Source organism: Manduca sexta, chromosome 15 (assembly GCF_014839805.1).
Source record: "Manduca sexta isolate Smith_Timp_Sample1 chromosome 15, JHU_Msex_v1.0, whole genome shotgun sequence".
Classification (NCBI taxonomy): Eukaryota; Metazoa; Arthropoda; class Insecta; order Lepidoptera; family Sphingidae; genus Manduca; species Manduca sexta.
Window position 1 is genome coordinate 4,441,017 of NC_051129.1, and position 18,529 is coordinate 4,459,545.

The following is an 18,529-nucleotide window of genomic DNA, read 5'->3' on the forward strand; positions in this document are numbered from 1 at the left end:
CTTGTAAAAGTTATATCTTTGTGTGAAGCGCTACGCGAAACGCTCGCTCATGGACGAAAAGGCCAGTTGCATCTGCAATTTAATTAAGATTGTAATTTTAAATGAGCCAACGTACATTTTAATTTAAATTTCGAACTTTATAACTGCAACATTTTGTCCCCTTTGTAAAAACAGGCTCAGTATAATGAGAGCCAATATTCTTTCTCATTTATTACATACGCCATTTTTATATGTCTATTAGTATATTCGTGGACATTAAACACGGAATCATTGAAATATGAACATTAATACTAATTTATAAAGCTGAGGTTTGAATGTTTGTTTGAACGCGCTAATCGCAGGAATAACTAAACCGATTTTAATTTTTTTCACTAGAAGGAAGCTACATTATTCCTGCTATAAGCTACTTTTCATCCCGGGAAAATAATTATATTGGAAAAAAATTCTCACGCCGCAGGCAAAAGCTAGTAAAAGTATTTGATGTGAAACTATAACTAAGTATGAAAAGTGGAAATTTTAAGACTCAGTCCACTCTTATAGGATGCAGGCATAATATTTAAATACACATTTGTGTACCCGAATCGCATGTCTCATCTCTTCCAGTGACCGTCTTGAGCTGAGGTTCGTAAACCGTTAGTGGGTTGCTCTCAGCAACGTCACTTAATTATCAAAGGTTGCGCGTGCCTAAAGCCACTACCAACCACCACGACCCAACACTCCTGTGTGTACATGGTACATGTAAAAAAAAATTGTTTAGAACGTCATTTTGATTAAAATGTTAGACAGAGTAATCCTCTATTGCTTGACCTGAAAATAAATATTCCGTGCGAAGGTATTCGACTGAAAACAACGCATGCACATTATTTTCCATGGGCCAATGAAAATCCAATAAAACTCAACGTAGAGGAAAACAAAGTGAAATGTGAACAACGTTAAATTACATAGGACGGATTCAGAAGCCAATTATAGGGGTCATATGGTACGATGGATGGACAGTCCGTACGTCTTAGCTGAAGATTCGATTACAGTTTAGAATACTTTTTTATTTCATAGTATTTCTAGTTGGCATTACATTGACATACTTGTTATAACCTACACATACTCACGTATTTTATCAGAGATAGGTAAATCAACTAGACAACTCGCACTTAATCCAACTGTATCCACTATAATGTTGGTGTCATTTATACCATCGTAATATAGATATCTATATAAATTATATAAAAATGAATCCCTATTTCCCTTGGTCACGCCATACGCGTGAACGGCTGGACCGATTTCACTATTTTTTTTTTGTTGTATTTGTTATTGTCAGGAGAAGGATCTTATGAAAGAAAAAAATAAGGAAGTTGAGCGGAAAGATAGAAAATTTAACAAAAAATGTTAATTTCAGCGATTGACAGAATGCGCGCTGCAAATTCATAGTTAATACGGGATAACATCTGTCGGGTCAGCTAGTTGTAAATATTTATGGGCGGTGTAGACAATTTAAATTGGGTGACCTACTTAATCGCCTCTGCAATAAAAACCATGGCCCCCCATATCCTATTCTTAACCCGGCCCATGACAGATACGTATTGAGGAGAAACGCACTGTTTCAAACAAAGAACACCACTTATTGTCTCATAACAATAGATGCAAGTCCATTACTCGCTATTTGCTATCCATACGAAGTTTCTAGAACGCCTTTCAAAATACATTGTGATGAAGATTCTTGTATGGGCAGTGTGTGGGATACCTGGGTATACTGTTCATATCAAATGACAGATGAATTACAAGATAGCTACCGAATACCGATATACCAAAGTATACAACAATATTTTTTTTAGTTTGCTACGAGAGAAATTGTCGTCAATACGCCTACTAATCTACAATGATTTAGAAGATTTATAAAGTTTATTTAATTATGTACAGGATTATTTTGACATCGCGTTACTAAATGAAACCACATTATGATGAAACAACACTTTCGTTTAGGTATAGTTATCTTCTTAAAAATAATACTTTAGAACAAGTTACTCGAACTGTAGATATCAAATAAAAAAGTGTAAATTTAGAATAAAAAATATCAATAAAAGTAATTTTAATTTCACACGCCCTAATACATGAGAATGCAACGCCAGGGCAGCATCATTTATATTCAAATTTTGAGTCAGAAATACATACATACGCACACACCGTATTCGCACTAAATGACAAAATCTATACTTATAATAAATCTGTAGAGAGGTCAATTCTGTACATGAAATATATTTCCAAAATAACTATCAGGGGGTGATTAGGGATCGATACTGATGCCAAAAATGCAATTAGTAAAATTTTTGTCTGTCTGTCTGTCTGTCTGTATAACCGTTATAGAAACAAAAACTACTCGACGGATTTTAACGAAACTTGGTACAATTATTTTTCATACTCCTGAGCTGGTTATAGTATACTTTTCATCACGCTACAATTAATAGGAGCAGAGCAGTGAAGGGAAATGTTGGGAAAACGGGAGAAGTTACTCCATTTTTAATCTTCGGTCGCGTGTGCAACCTTAATGGTTAAAGCTACACAGAAATCATGTATGACGGAAATGTTCTCCTTAAAATTATATAAAAAATATCCTACGACAACATTTGTCTATCTTTTATGGTTGACTCACAATAACACGTGTAACTCCCGATAGCTTAGCAGTTCGAAGCTTTCTCATTATATTTGTCTACTCTTACGTTTATAACACTCTCATTCATCCCTAATTAAAAAGTGAACATTATTAAATATTCCATAAAAAAGAATCATAGAAATCGGTATAGAAACACCAAAGTTATACATGAAATACGCTAATAATAAGCCATCACGCGTGAATACTGAATCATGCTATAAGGATTATTTTTGTGTATATATAAGGTCGCGAACGCACAGGCAGGCGGCTTGCTTGGCACCTAGAGGCTAGCGAATCACTTAACGAGTAGCTTCCTAAAACGAACATTCTCGAAAGTTCGCGACCGGCTCCATTTTTGAAGTCCGAAATCCACGCGGGCGAAGCTGCGGGCGGAAGCTAGTAATGAAATAATTAGACAACTAAAATCTGTATTTTCGGAGACAATATTCGATATTCTTTGGTGAAATCACCAATGAATGAATGTGATAAAATTGGCACAATGTTATCTGAGGCAAAGTCGAACATGTGGTTTAATTTATTAACGCAATGTAAAAATGACCCTGTGAAATCGTATTTTATTTAGGGGAGCTTACATATCTCCTTCTTTTTTCAATCTCTATTTTTTTCCTTATAACAACCCTTTGACTTGCAAAAAAATTAAAATCAAATAAAACAAAAATAAATTTAGGTAATGAAAAAACGTGTTTTCAAAAAAATATTTGTCTATACATAATAATATATTTTATACATGAAACAAAAACTTTGTTTATACTCTTTACGAAACTTTTGCGTACGAAGGAGTATAAAATTTGGTTCAATCAAAGTTTATATTGTGAAGACGAATTGTAGAAACCTAATATTTTTATATAATATCGATGAGAAATACATAAAATGAATTGAAAAAAAACCATTGCACACTGCATTTGACACACATTCATACTCATTTGTTTATTAAGTCTGTGGTGAAACTAAGAAATAAGGCGATAGGCCTATCATATTATGACGGAATACACACGCGGACAGTGTCTGCACCAGTTGCGTCTCTGCCTCGGGTAGGCATATTCGGGGATAAAAGGCATGAGTGTGTGTATTTCCTCGATACGAAATAAATTAAATCTTTTACTGGGAAATATATCAAAGATCGTATAAATTGGACTTCAAAATACAAAAGGTTAAAAGGTTTTCAAGGTAAGCCGGTGATGTGCCGCTAGCGATTTTAAATTGTGTCGGAAGTATTATCTTTTGTTCATTTATTTATTCATGTATTTGCTTGTTTTCTTTCTCATTTAATGGCCTTTGCTTTGTTTGAAATATATTTAATATTCAATTGATTGTCATCTTAATCGTTTTAGAACATGTTTTCATTAGCTCTTGCTGTAGGGTCTATCAAAGCCAAATACAGGTAGCATAAAATCAGGACAAGTGTGATTTGAACTCGTATACCGAGAATTCCGTACAAATCAGCTTTTTTGTTATCAAAATACATGTTGATGGTTTTAATTTTTGTTTTACATGTGCTGTAAGATATTTGTTGTCAAATTTCAGAATTCTAACTCAACAGGAGGTACTAAAGGTTTTGATTCTCTTGTGAAATAGCAAAATAGGCGCAAAAATGTGACAAACATTCATATATTTGATCGCGTTGACTTATAAGTTTGATAATTTCATAACTGAAAGAGACCAACCAACCTGAGTTATTGACAAACTTTAAATTGATACCTCTCAGCTGAGCTGCTTTTGAGAAAAATTATGTTAACGGACTGACGGACGGAGAACTAAGTGATCAAATCACTATTATTGAATAAAAGTTCCTCAAAAAGGACTTAGGAAGTATTTTTAAGAAATAGGCACATATACGTTCGGTTGGTAAAAATCAAAACATCTTTTCCATAATTAACTTTTCGCATAGGGCTCTATTCGAGTTAAAACGCCAATAACATTTATTTTATTTTTTAATGTTTTAAGTACCTGTAAATATAAAGTTAGCCTTTGTATTAAAAGTTGTCCAGTCATTGAAGTCTTATTTAAACCATGGGCTATTTATAATGTATACACAATACAGTAAGAGTTGAATAGACTTGCGTATGTTGGAACAAAGAACTTCTAAGAACAAAACATATTATTTTATACAACAGTTTTATTCTAAGAATTGTAGCGTAATAAAGTTGTAGAAGAAGATTTATTTATTTACGATTTCCGTCGACTCCGCGAAGTATCCCGCAGGAACTCTTAATTTTCCCGCCATTAAAGTTCAACATGACTTGCTACTATACTAGTACTATCGAATACCTATTTTAATTATGTCTGGTAAAAGTTATTTCTACCCATTAATCTACATAAGTTAAAAATATCAGTTTTATGAATAAAATACTAAAATTATTTGACTTTTCTATTCAGCCAGGGTATTATTTTCTAATTGAAAAATCAGTCTTAAGGCGTAGATATAAAGCTGCCATTTATCTTCCCAAAGTACGGATGTAATTCGTGTCACTCGTTTAGATTTTTATTAACAAACGACGTAATGAACTCGATACAGGCGGCATTGTAACATGTGACATGTTAGAAGTGCCGGAATTCAATTGCTTCGACGAATTAGGATGAATTCTAACATGGTATGATAACGATCAAACTTTATAAATAAGTAAATAATGGATACAAGAGTCGAGGTTATGCTCATCACTGCGAGAATATTTTTATTAGAAATTCTATGATGATTGATATAAAACTATTTTTCTGATTTTATCGCGATTTTATATTACAATTTTCTGTCAACGTTTCGAAGACTTCATTGTCATATTGCACAGGTCGTGATGTTTGGTCTCAACGTATCGCAAACTTTGCCGCATTTCATATTGCTCGGATCGTCATGTTTGTTTATTGGTTATGTATATTGTATACTTTTCTGTTAGATAGAAGACGGTGTAAAATGTATAAACGTTCTGCACTTTGACAAAATGTATTCGAATTTCGGTGTAGTGCCATGTCGGGGAGTATATCAGTATGTTATATTTTACTATCTATTTTGTTTTCTAATTTCTTACGGGTTCTTCGTCCCAGAGCACGCAACAAACCTACGCCAATACTCAGTTACTTAAAATTAATTATTTTAAATAAAAACTAAATATAAAACACCATAATTAAATTAAATATTTTAATATCTCTAAAATGTATAAATGTCAGATGCAGTAAGTCTAAAATAATGTTCATGTGAACAAAAAAATTAACAATCGTTTGAACTAAATGCACACGTTTGCTTTGTAAAGAAATAATTAAATTATTAACACGGACTCTATTGTATTTACACAATATTCTTTATTATTTTGTACATTAATACTATTCTAGTGTTCCGTCGACAGTCAATGATATATTTTAATAAAGAGGTGGATAAGCTATTAGAACACGCAACCAGAAGTCTTGCCATTGTCAAAATCGGAACGAGCATACATTACGCTCTACGTCTACATATTTTTGTTCACACTGATTTAAATACGTTAACTCATTAACATTCTCCCCTGAGGTAAGTTTTGTGCGCTCAGTCTTCACAGAGAATGCACACCCAAGCATTGAGGAACATTCGTCGCGGGCCAAAACACACATTGAGGCTTGGACGGGCCCGCGAACATTTTTCCTATACCCAACCTACGAAGTTTCCATCCTTCCCCTATTTCTTCCCTTACCGAGGTCGCTGTTGTTGCTAAGTCCAGGGATCACTCGTGTCCAACTGGACAACTGGGTTACCTTGCTAACTAGCAAGGTAACCCGGTGATAAATGCAGCAGTTAGCCAAAAAAAAAAATCTTTCACAAAATACATTATGCTATGATGTATATGTGTGGCTGCGGAACAATTTTTCGTTTGATTTGTTAGAGTATACTTTTTCAATAATTATTATCTAAACAGCCTTGGAAGTTGACTTAACAAAATTACTATCGGTTTTTCAAAAGAAGTTTTGTATACGTTTCACGATGCCCAAAATTTCAGATATGTAAGTAATTAATTAAACTTACGTGAAACATTATAATATTATATCATAATTGCATTTTCGTTTATAGTTTAACAAGTATCATAATATCTACGATGTAGTAGAATACGCAATGAAGCCGCAATTAATTTATCTATAATGGATTAGTCTGATTTGGGTTAGAGGAAAATTGGCTCCTGTGGTCCGATAAACGAAAATTATACCCTCGACAAATACCATAATACCCTACTAATATAATATGGGCTAGGCAGTTTGTAATATCAAATAAACACAATCAATATTGATAGTTATAAGAAGTACGTAATTTTTTAAATTACTATCCTGAGAAGGCAAACGTAAATAAATTTAAAAAGGAAGCCGGTAGGAATCCGGTTGTATGGACGCTTTGCCACTGGTAGTGTCTGATTTTGAAATGTTCACTCGTAAAATTCCTATTTGTTTAAAGTTACTTTTTTGTAACTCTTCGTATGTTTTCAACGTTTTTATATTCTACATATATTAACGTCTTCATTATACTTACCAAGTCAGTGACCTACACGTAGTCTAGATAAGAAAAAAATGCAATTTTAGTTATAATTTTGCTTGTAAGCTCTGATTTCTTAACATTAACTGACCCACCACTGCTAACTTAGAAATTCTATCTTAAAATCTAAGACATTGTCAATGTTACAAATAAATTGCAACATAAATTGATATTCATTGCCAACAAGGGGAAATGTAAAATTTATAAATCTATAAAAATGATGGATGCCTTTAATATAGCGACATACATCATACTGGATGGTTCTTTCTCGTGACATTTTGATCCCGACAATTGCAAGGAACGGAAACAATTGGGCGAAGCACTATATTCTTGTTAGACAACGCAAATATGTACATTGAAAATGTGCAACCGTTATGAATTTTTAAAGAAAATTCTGGAAGAAATAAATTTAAATGCAGCATAACCTTTTGGCTTTTCGAGAATAGACAGTGTAATCACACATGTAATAGATGGCAAGCCGATTGCTATTTACTGGAACGATTTTAGATGACGGGCTTATACTGAGCAGAAAAATTCAATCCTTTTACCCGACTCGAGATTCAAACCCGAAACCGCAGCATGGTGGTCTACAACAGTACAATTACGTCACCAAGGAAAGTAGTTTTACGATGAAAAATTTAAATGTTACGACTAATAAAAGTTATGAAGCCGCTATTAATATCATTATACTCTTAATCGATCTCTCAACAATGTAAAGCCTCATAAATTTTGAAATTTTCATTTGTGTAGCCTTAAATTATTTCAGAGAAATCTATTTCAAGATACTCGTATTACACGTCGGCATATGCTGTAGAAATAAACTTGATAGACGCATAAATCTGAAATGCGTCTAAACGTAATATTATCACAGTCTGTTTTAACGTTTCACCTAAATTTCAATTCGTGAAGACACTGAATATTATTATCATTCTAGCTTCTGCTCAGTTCATGTAAAAACTTCCCGTGATGAAGGCAACAATATGCACTGCAAAGAGTTAAAAATTCAAAAGGGAAGCCGAAACTAACAATATTTTAATGTAAATAAATATTAAAAGTAACTGCTTGTTATTTTGTACTTGCCCTCACACCGCCTCTGAAACTCCTATAAAAGCAAGGCGAGCGTTTTAAGACACCGAGCGGTGAAGCTCAACTAATGAAATCAAATAAAAACATAAGGAGGAGCTGAAAATACTTATATTTTCAACTAATTAGTAAGCTTTTAGGAATGATCCACACTGTCAGCTTTATGATAATTACTAAGCAACTTATTGCCAACTATAAAAATAAACTTTTCTTGTATTGCCATTTTTATTTTACTGGCAACATATTTTTCTCTAGTTCGCTCTTCTGCCATACAAACTTATTCCATTGAGCTTTAAATAATGTAAGTATTATGTATAAAACGTAATCTAATTATTTATTATTTTGCACTATAAAACCAACCCATATACCTAATATAGGTATATGTACCATTCTCCACTAGCGCTCAGGGGTAAAGTATCTTATTAGTGAAGAATTATCAGATATGGAGCAGAAGGTGCAGAGCTGGACGTTTTAACGAACAAAAACTTCTGCTTATTAGTATAGTTACCACACGCTCAGTGCAGTAGCGATAAGCCGATTGTGTAACGGAAGACACAATTTCGTTTCTCGGAACGTAACAAATGTTAACGTAACAATGAAATGTGTTTCGGGTCTAGCTTTTGTTAAAAGACATCCTGATGTCACATCATAATTAAAAATTATTTCTCATGTTTAGGTGCGTAAATACTATGCAATTGATTTATACGCGATTTAATAAGTTTAATTTTATTTCCAATGTTTCCGCATGGCTCCGTGCTGAATGCTGTTAAGCCAGCAAAATGTCAAGAGTAAAATTAAATATGTAAAACTGCAAAAAATACTTTATTCAGTTTTATTTCAACATTACTTTAAGTGTTAGTTCAGCACATTATGTAACATTATACTTAGGTATTTTATCTATACGGTTAAATCTAAGGTGACAATATAAGACCTGATTTTCGATAAAGACACAAGAGATCTGTTGAATCTTAAGATTAACTGACTGTAGATAAACTAAAAAATATTTTTACTTTTATTGTGGACTAGCTTTTGCTTGCGGCTTCGCGCGCGTGAAGGAGTTTCCCGGGATACATTTTTTTCCGACTTTCTTGATATGTATCGTTATATTATGACCAAATTACATAAAATTATTATAAATTGTACTTTATGTATTAATCTGATGTATAAGCAATATTACTGTAAAATTTAATCCAAATCCGTTCAGTAGATTTTTCGTGAAAGAGGAACAAACATACATTAATCCATACATCCATCCTCACAAACTTTCGCATTTATAATATAAGTAGGATTTTAGTCGAAATATTTTTCCTTGACGCTGTGAACAGGGGCATAGCTTCATTATGCCCACGAGGAGTAGTGCAGGAGAGTTTCCAGACCTTGACCAGTGTCTTTATGCTCCGGAGTCCTCGCATCAGATAAGCGCTTTTCGCGAAGGGTCCGGGCGCTCATCTATTTGTACCCTTGGTCATTTAACTACACTTCTACCTATGAACGGAATACATTTACAATATCATACAAATGACTTAATCACAGGCTTATTCTTCTGATAAGACGTCCAGTATAGCAAGCCTGATGCAGATTAATAGACTTCAAGTAACTATAATTTTTATTGTAGCTTTATACTTATAATATGTATGTTTCCTCACTAGATTTTCCGAAAATGTGCTATACTGAAGAATAATTAATACATGAATTCTAAATATCAGACACAGAGGCTTGTTGACAGGTTTGAACCATCAACCTCTCGTCAATTCGCTGAGCTATCGCGATATTGTGTTGAAATTGCTAGTGCATACAGTTTGTATGCGATAGCTGGTTCAATGAATTGCCCGTTATTACAGCGCCGTAGATTGTTGCCAGCTTCAAGAATAACTTCTAGATTGTTGTTACCACCTGGTATTTTATTAGACAAGTAGAAAGATTCTAAATCAATAAAGATATTAAGTACATATGTCATACGAATAAAATTATAAATGTTTAAAAAATAATACTTACCTAATACTTAAGTAATAACCTCATTGTCCCTTTATTTTATATTAAAGAAATCAATAGCGAAAATGAAGTTAAAAAAAAAATATGACCTAATTTACTACGGTTGATTTATTCTAATAATTTATCAGAAAATGAGATATGAGATTATTTAATCAAGGGATATTGAAATTCGCCGTAAGACAATGGCATAAATCAACTCGATGTCCGTTTAAGGGGAATTCCCTCTAAAAGCATGGCAACCCCTGATCTACAGGAGCGTTATGTATCGAAATCATAACGGTCACGTGACGCGTGCAACGATGCTTACGTTTGAACGGGCACGATATATTCACAGATTTCTGTTTTATATTTTTACTAGGGTGTTTGTTTTTGCCCGCGTGGGAGAACTCTATCCCGGGATGAGAAGATATATTTATTTATTAATGGCGGTCTTATCGCACAAGGCAATCTCTTACAGACAACCATAGGATGGATATATAAGAGATATATTAGTATAAAAGAAGTTTTATGACATTTTAATACACTCAATGATACTCACCCAATCAGAGCAGACACATTAACATACGATTTCTTCACGTGCAAATGAGGGCACACCACGACAGTTGGAAATGGTACTTCCCAGTATCTTAAACTCCATCCATACTTCCATCGAGATCTTTTAAACCGTGACAGCGTAACAGACCGACTACTAAATTCAAAAGCAGGTTAATGATGAACAAAAAGTCATTTTTATAAAGGCCATACTTCTAAAATATAATATGGTCATAAATCGAGCGATATTATCGGTACTATCGGTATGTCTATTTCTGCTGCCAAGCAGCAGTGTGTACTGCATAGATCAAACCAGGACTGTTGTGTCCTGGTTTGAAGAACATTGTAACTGGTCTACCTATTGGATATAATAAGACTTAACATCTTATGTCTCAGGATGGCAAGCGCAGTGGTATACCATCTACTACTGGTTTCTACTGTTTATGAGCGGTCGTATTGCTGACCATTAGGCGAATGGCAAGCTCGTCTCGTCAATCAAAGTAACAGAAAAAAATATTTTCGCTAATATTATTTAAAGCTGAAGAGTATTTTTGTTTTACGCAGTTCTCAGGAACTACAAAACCGATTGTTTTTATTTTCACTAATAGGAAGCTACATTACTCCTGAGTGGTAAAGGCTACTTTTTATCTTGGAAACAATTTATCACGCCAGCAGAGCCGTAGGCAAAAGCTAGTATCTAATAAAACGTCACTTCCCACGCTTTATTTTTCCACGTATTGTATTCATCCCAACTTTGTTGTCAGGCAAATGAAAGTGAACTGGCATACATTTTCATACTTTATTAAATTAATGAATAGTGAAAGGACGAAACAAATAAGGAAGAGTAATATTTAATACAAATTTATTTGTACTGTTGACATGACTATATGACTGGAATATTATAAAATATATATTTTTATGACTTACAAGACTAAAATGTTAGGTAAGGAGACTCAAAATAAACGACCATTCAATAAGCCAATTTATACTATTTATTGTAAAACACTGTAAAGTTCTGGATCCTTCGCCACATAAAAATATACGACGCTCTTTTCAAGACACGAAACACCACTCGTGCTATAATAGTGCTAATTTTAAAGGTCCCACATTCACTTTCTCGGACACGGTGTTAAATTGTTGTTTATACGGCGGTTTTACGTTGATACTTTATTGCTTCCTTGCCCTTTCTGACCTTTGTTAACGCAAAATGTTTGTATGATTTTTTTTAAATTTCAAATTAAGAATGTCGCAAAATTATGCATGAAGTTTTTATCCAATTTCAAATTAGGAACGGGTAGGTTATAAATTTGTGTCAAAATTAGAGTTAGCGTTGCTTCTAAAATTAGGATGTTTTCCATTTAATTTTTATAAAAAAATTTGAATATTATGATAACTTTATTTGACTAATTACTCTATTACATTTAATAAGTTTTGTCAGCTTCTGATATTATAATCTATAATTAGATGTTTCTCAAAAAATCTTTACAATGAATCTTTACAAAAAAAAATGAATTTGAAAAAAAAAATTTAAATGATTCAACTACTAGTTAATCAATTAATTTGAATTGTTAGACACGAATACGTTTGCCCTGCCATTGTGATTTCACCCATATATGTATCTCTCTAGAAATAAAATAATATTGCTCTGTACTGCATTCATGTGGCCATCGAGATTGCCGGTCACCCATCAATAGTCGACAGTTGCCGCGCACCGATTATTCTGGGAATGTGGGCGTTTGTTAGGGAGAGCTGGAACAATGTGTGTCAATTCAAGTTAAAATAGGTGTATTTGAGCTGAATTATGACCCACATATTATCTCATAAATACATCTCTTATTAAAATTAGCACTACACGTAACAGAAGTGAAGGGTCTATACAAATGGATTCCTACCGGCTTCTCTTTCATAATATATGTAAGCAAATTATTAAAATAAATATTACTTATTAGCTAATAAATATTTAATATTTATAGCATAGTGGCCGAAATATACATAAATAAAAACCTACATTTTGAGTTGGCTTCCTTTTCGGAAATTTTAACACCGCCACTGATATGTAAAAAATATATTGAAGCCATCATTTACATATTATTGGAGCGTAGTACTACGATGTGACGTCATCGCTACGCGCTTGAGTTCTCATTGTTAAAATAAACTTATATTTTGTTGGAATATACATAGAGGAATCCTACGCGAATTAATGAATTATAATGTATGTAGTATATATATACTTACACCCACATTGTCTCATCTCTGCATCACCCAAAGGTGGACTGTTAGAAAATGTCTCAGGCATTAAGACCACCCGTATACCTTTACAGTACATAAAGTTTAAATAAATAAATAACGTTATTGCAAAATATACGTTATGACTTTAATAATTTAGGCTAGTAGCACTATTGTTTTAGAATCGGCTTTATTAAAATTATTGGTTAAATGATAACTTATTTGAAGAATAGGTGTACTATACTGTCAAGTCTAAACATCTTAAGCTCTACCGTAGTAACAAAAATAGCCCTTCATTACTTACATCCAATTATCTAATTAAGGTACCTGTTCCAATAATAGTGGAAAAAGAAAAGTCAGCGAGGACAAGAGTGGGCGGACCGTCATCAAGCGCAAAGGACCCAGGTATTTAAGGTGCTCCCCCCATTAAAACTAATAATTTATTTTGAGAAATAATCCAAGGACTATTTCTCATAATAACTGTACGCAACGGATATTTCTTAACGATTTTTTCCAGTCTTCATCTGTTTTTTTTTTTGTTCTTTTTACGAACTTCTTAAAATATAATTCATAAGACGAATGTATTTAAGCAAATAAAAAGGTCATGATAACAGATGAGACAGAATATTTGGTAAATGTTAAAGATAAAAAAAATATATAAAGAAGGGAATTAAACGTCATATTTCTACAATATGTTATCTTTACTTTAGTTGTTAAATTTTTTTTATATGCTCATTGTTTCATTAATTTCATACTGAAAATGACACAAATTTTTGAAATTGTCAGATAGACAAATTCATGAGGAATATTTTGTAGTTTACAATTTTCGAAAAGGCTTTAAATTGCTGTTTTAAAGAAATCATTTGTGAATCTTTGCATATTCCAGCCCGTAACTCCGCCGTAAATGTGTGGCACGAATACTCAAGGTCATTTGCTCGGAGCAGGACCTTAAGGGTCCATAGGCGTGTTATATAAACGAGCTGACGACACGATTTTTTGAAACGCGAACTATATTTGCGTTTATCGCGTGATAACAGATTTAAATATACGAAATCATACCTTAATGGAGTAAGCAGTGAGTACATATCAGTGGCGAAAGGTCCATATAACCCGATTCGTGCCGGCTTCCCTTTCATGTAGTATCTAATCATCATTAACGATTTGCAGACCACATTTATGCGTATAATAATATCAGCCCTGTATTATATACTTGCCCACTGCCGAGCACGGGCCTCCTCCATTACTGAGAGGGATTAGGCCTTAGTCCACCATGCTGGCCTAGTGCGGATTGGTAGACTTCACACACCTTCGAAATTCCTATAGTGAACATCTCAGATGTGCAGGTTTCCTCACGATGTTTTCCTTCACCGTTAAAGCGAACGATAAATCCACAAAGAATACACACATGATTTTAGAAAAGTCAGAGGTGTGTGTACTTGGGATTTGAACCTGCGGACATTCGTCTTGGCAGTCCGTTCCACACCCAACTAGGCTATCGCCGCTTTTTATTTATGCATATTAGTACCTATATTTTGTGTCGGCTTCACTTTTGAAAAACTTCACCCTTCGCCACTGGTGCATAATATTTATTTTAGAACTGTTTCATCAGTCATGTATGACTGTCAAAGTTTTCTACGAGATAGTAATAATATTCTGATCATTCCAAGCCATTCATTAATCTGAATTGAAAATCGTGATTGATAGAGCGTATTTTTTTTACATGCATGGATAAGTGACCTGCACCTTATGATAATGGGAGTGGGGTCCAATAGTGTTTTATTTTTGTAGGGACGCGGCGATGTGATTGATAATTGCACCTGATGATTGTAGTGGGGTCCGATAGTCCCCACGGATGGTGAGCAATGATTATTCCCCGCCAGTCGTAACAATTACGCGGGCTTTACACCGAGATAATACAAAAACGATGGTCGATTACACAAAATAATTCGACATACAAGCAAATGTTTTACATTTGTACACCTGCCACCCTTATCTTATTGCCTGTTCCACAAACCTTTCTAACGAACCGGAACTTAGTGGAAAGGATAAGGTATAAAAAATAGACCTTTTCAGGTACAAATATTTAGGTATATGTAGCTTAATTTATAGTTAAATTCCTGATTTTTATATAAACGCATAGACGTCACGTCTAGGTAAATATCGAAAAATGCACTTAAAAGTACAAGAAGGGAGGGTACAAAATTATGGACTTACAAGTTTCGGGAATTAGCGTGCCCTCAAAAAGAAGTGACAAAAAGGCCTGTATATATATAATATTATATAGATGTCACAGCTTCCTTATAATACAAAAATAACATATTTACAGAAAATATGCTTAATATACGCATTAAAAATCCAAATCACGACATGGAAATATGAAGTATTTTACATTGGCGTTTTACTAATAACGGCAGATTGAGAAACCATAGAGCCCAAATTTTTGTAAGACAATATTCCCAATATCTGAACCATATAATATTAAAACTCTTTGATTGATATTGAATCTTCGGTAAAGGGGAATGTGTCCATTGCAGGAGTCGAGATTACACAGCATAAATAGAAATAACGAGAAGATATCACGTACATTAAGACTTTGGTAATCTCTAGTCGTATAAAAAGGATAATTTATTAAATGACATAGGTTAGTGTTGCCATTATTTAGCTTATTGCGTCGTAAATGTTTCATATTTATAATTAAGGTTTCTTTCTGATATACCTTTGTTGACTTTATTACTAAGCAATGTTTATATTTTTCGTAAAGATGAAACTAATTATGTCTATATTGGTCGAAATTTCGAATATCGTAAAGGACCAACGTCAACTTTACAATAGAGGCAGAAAATCAAATTTTATATTTCTGAACTTCATTTGTTATCCTATCAAGTTGCTTTCTAGACAAATACTATTAAATTTATGTATGTAAAAGTTGTAAAATTTTAATGAATTATTTGACCTATAAGAATTAAAATTTTACATTTTTAAATAATTTACTATAAAACCAATTTTAGGCCGTAACTCCCTCATTTTAAGAGAAATAATATTTTTAAATATACTTATAGGTGAAACATAAAATTTACAGTTCCACGATATATAGAACGTACTTGCGCCAAAATGACCCTTATTTTACACTTTTCTTATAATATTAGCATGGCAAAGTGATCATTGCACCGGTATTCGTGCTGGGGCACAAACTATCAATAAATTAAAATACAATATGTTGACCAGCAAAGGATGCTGTATCTCTTTATTATTTACTAGCTTTTGCTCGCGGATTCGCGCGCGTGAAGGAGTTTTCCGATTTTTTTTCGACTTACTTGATATATATTGTTATATTGTGACCAAATTACACAAAATCATTATAAATTGTAGCCAATGTGTTATGCTGATGTATAACCAATATTACTGTAAAGTTTTATCCAAATCCGTTCAGTAGTTTTTCGTGAAAGCAGAACAAACATACATCCATCCTCACAAACTTTCGCATTTATAATATTATTAGGATCTATATCTATACTATTATACAGGGTCATTTTGACATTGCGTTACTATATATAATATAGAATGCGTTCGGCTAATTTCGGACGGTTTTTCGGTGTGTTGCGAGGAGTCTCGAAAATTTTTTTCTCATAAAATATTAACATCATTTTATACATGCAACTGGTTATTATTAATGCTACTTTATGGGATAATTTAATCATCTTACAATTCTCTCTGTGTAAGCTTAAACATAGATGATAATATCTGTATAGAAATTTAAAAGCCTTAGAAAAGATCGGGCCTTCGCGGGGTAAGTTCGGACTCCGTTCTAATAACGCTTCTAATGATAGTATGTTAAGGCCCACAAAATCAAACAGAAGTCTCAAAAATGTTAAGAAGAGCTAAATCCACCTTTTTGTTTCAATGCACGTAGCATACCCGTTCTTGGCCGTAGCATCAGCTGTGGTATATAGGGTGGGGCAAAAACAGACTGCGTAGCCGCCTACATAGCTTAAACTAAAAAATAACCATAGATCCCTGGTATTTTTTCGTTATACGATCTTATCCCGTATCCGATCTTACCCGAACGAACTTAATTAAAATTTGTTTTATAATATTATATATTATATGTATATATAAAAGAAAAGTCGTGTTAGTTACACTATTTATAACTACAGAACGGCTAAACCGATTTAGCTGAAAATTGGTGGGAGGTAGCTTAGAACCGGGAGACTGATATAGGATACTTTTTACTATTATATAAAGCTGATGAGTTTGTTTGTTTGTTTACACGCGATAATCCCAGGAATTGCTGGTTCGAACTAAAAATTATTTTAGTGTTAGATGGCTCACTTATCGAGGAAGGCTATATATCATCACGCTACGATCAAAAGGAACGGAGCAGTAATGAAAACTTTGTAAAATGAGAAAAATTATAACTTTTGAGATTGTAACGAAGAACTATATCACGTGGGCGGAACCGCGGGCAAAACTAGTATATACCTATTATAAAAGAAAATCGCGAAAAATTAACCGAACGCGATAAATTCAAAAACTACCCAACGAATGTCGATGAAATTTGTTATGGAGATTTTCTTATTTCTGTCTCGGGGAAATAGCGGAAATTTTATCCGGAAAACTTTTACACGCGTGCAAAGCTGCATGCAATTTGTGATGAAGTTGGAGATAAGGTTGTAAAATTTAAGAAATCACGCATTTCAGAACCACATAAAACAATATCTTAACTTATTATATTTGAAGGTTTTTCATTATTTGTTATGCGTTTGTATTTTCTATATAAAATCGGTACAATAATTTAATTGCAGTTTCTATAAAATAATTTTAAATATAATTTTCAGTTTACACTAAAGGGTCTAAAACGAGCTGTCGTCGTAGCATTACGTCTCCTCAATCAATATCTAACAATACATGGCGACCACGCCAGGATTTAAACCTGGGATGTTCAGGGCCGTAGAGAAGATGCCTTTCTATAACCGCTAAGTGATAATAGAAAAAATATATAGGAGTGACATGTCCTATCTATAAATTTATCGCTAAGATATGTTATTGTCATAAATAACGTAAGCTAGTATACTAATATAAACGTAATATACCTTAGTCGAAAACAACATGGTTTTACTCACGTACTAAAGTAAGTAGTAGTAGTAAGTAAGTAAGTAAGCTAAAAGGACGTCGCGTCGCGGAGGCCTCTCGATCACTGGCACTATACTTAGCACTCGCCCCTGAGGATGACCTACTTAATAGGTCGAAACTAGTCGGCGATTCCGACTACTTTAGTACATGAGTAAAACAGTGTTGTTTTCGACTAATTTAATATGTCTCGCGTAAGTTTTAATAGTAATATACCTTCATTTCTTTTTAGCGTGTGGTGGACGCCGTCGGCTTCGCACAGCAGCGCCATAAACTTAGCGAGGCGCGCAAGCGCGCGGTGCCACTCCAGCAAGTCTATCAGGACGCACCAGCGCTACAGCACCGTCTACTCCGTGCGCGACATCGCCTCCGCACTCCGATACCCTCGTGCAGCAGCTCCACCACCACCACCGTCATGTATT

At 33.7% G+C, this 18,529-nt stretch overlaps 1 long non-coding RNA gene across 2 annotated transcripts; it reads left to right on the top strand.

Moving 5' to 3' along the window:
* Positions 1–13,795: 13,795 nt before the first annotated feature.
* Positions 13,796–18,400, top strand: LOC115441200. 2 transcript variants are annotated; one of them, XR_003938436.2, is made up of 4 exons: positions 13,796–14,055; positions 15,515–15,621; positions 17,816–18,037; positions 18,340–18,400. It is a non-coding gene; the product is annotated as an uncharacterized LOC115441200 (long non-coding RNA). The 2 variants fall into 2 exon arrangements; XR_005112407.1 differs by lacking the exon at positions 13,796–14,055 and adding an exon at positions 15,336–15,422.
* The last annotated feature ends 129 nt before the right edge of the window (positions 18,401–18,529 follow it).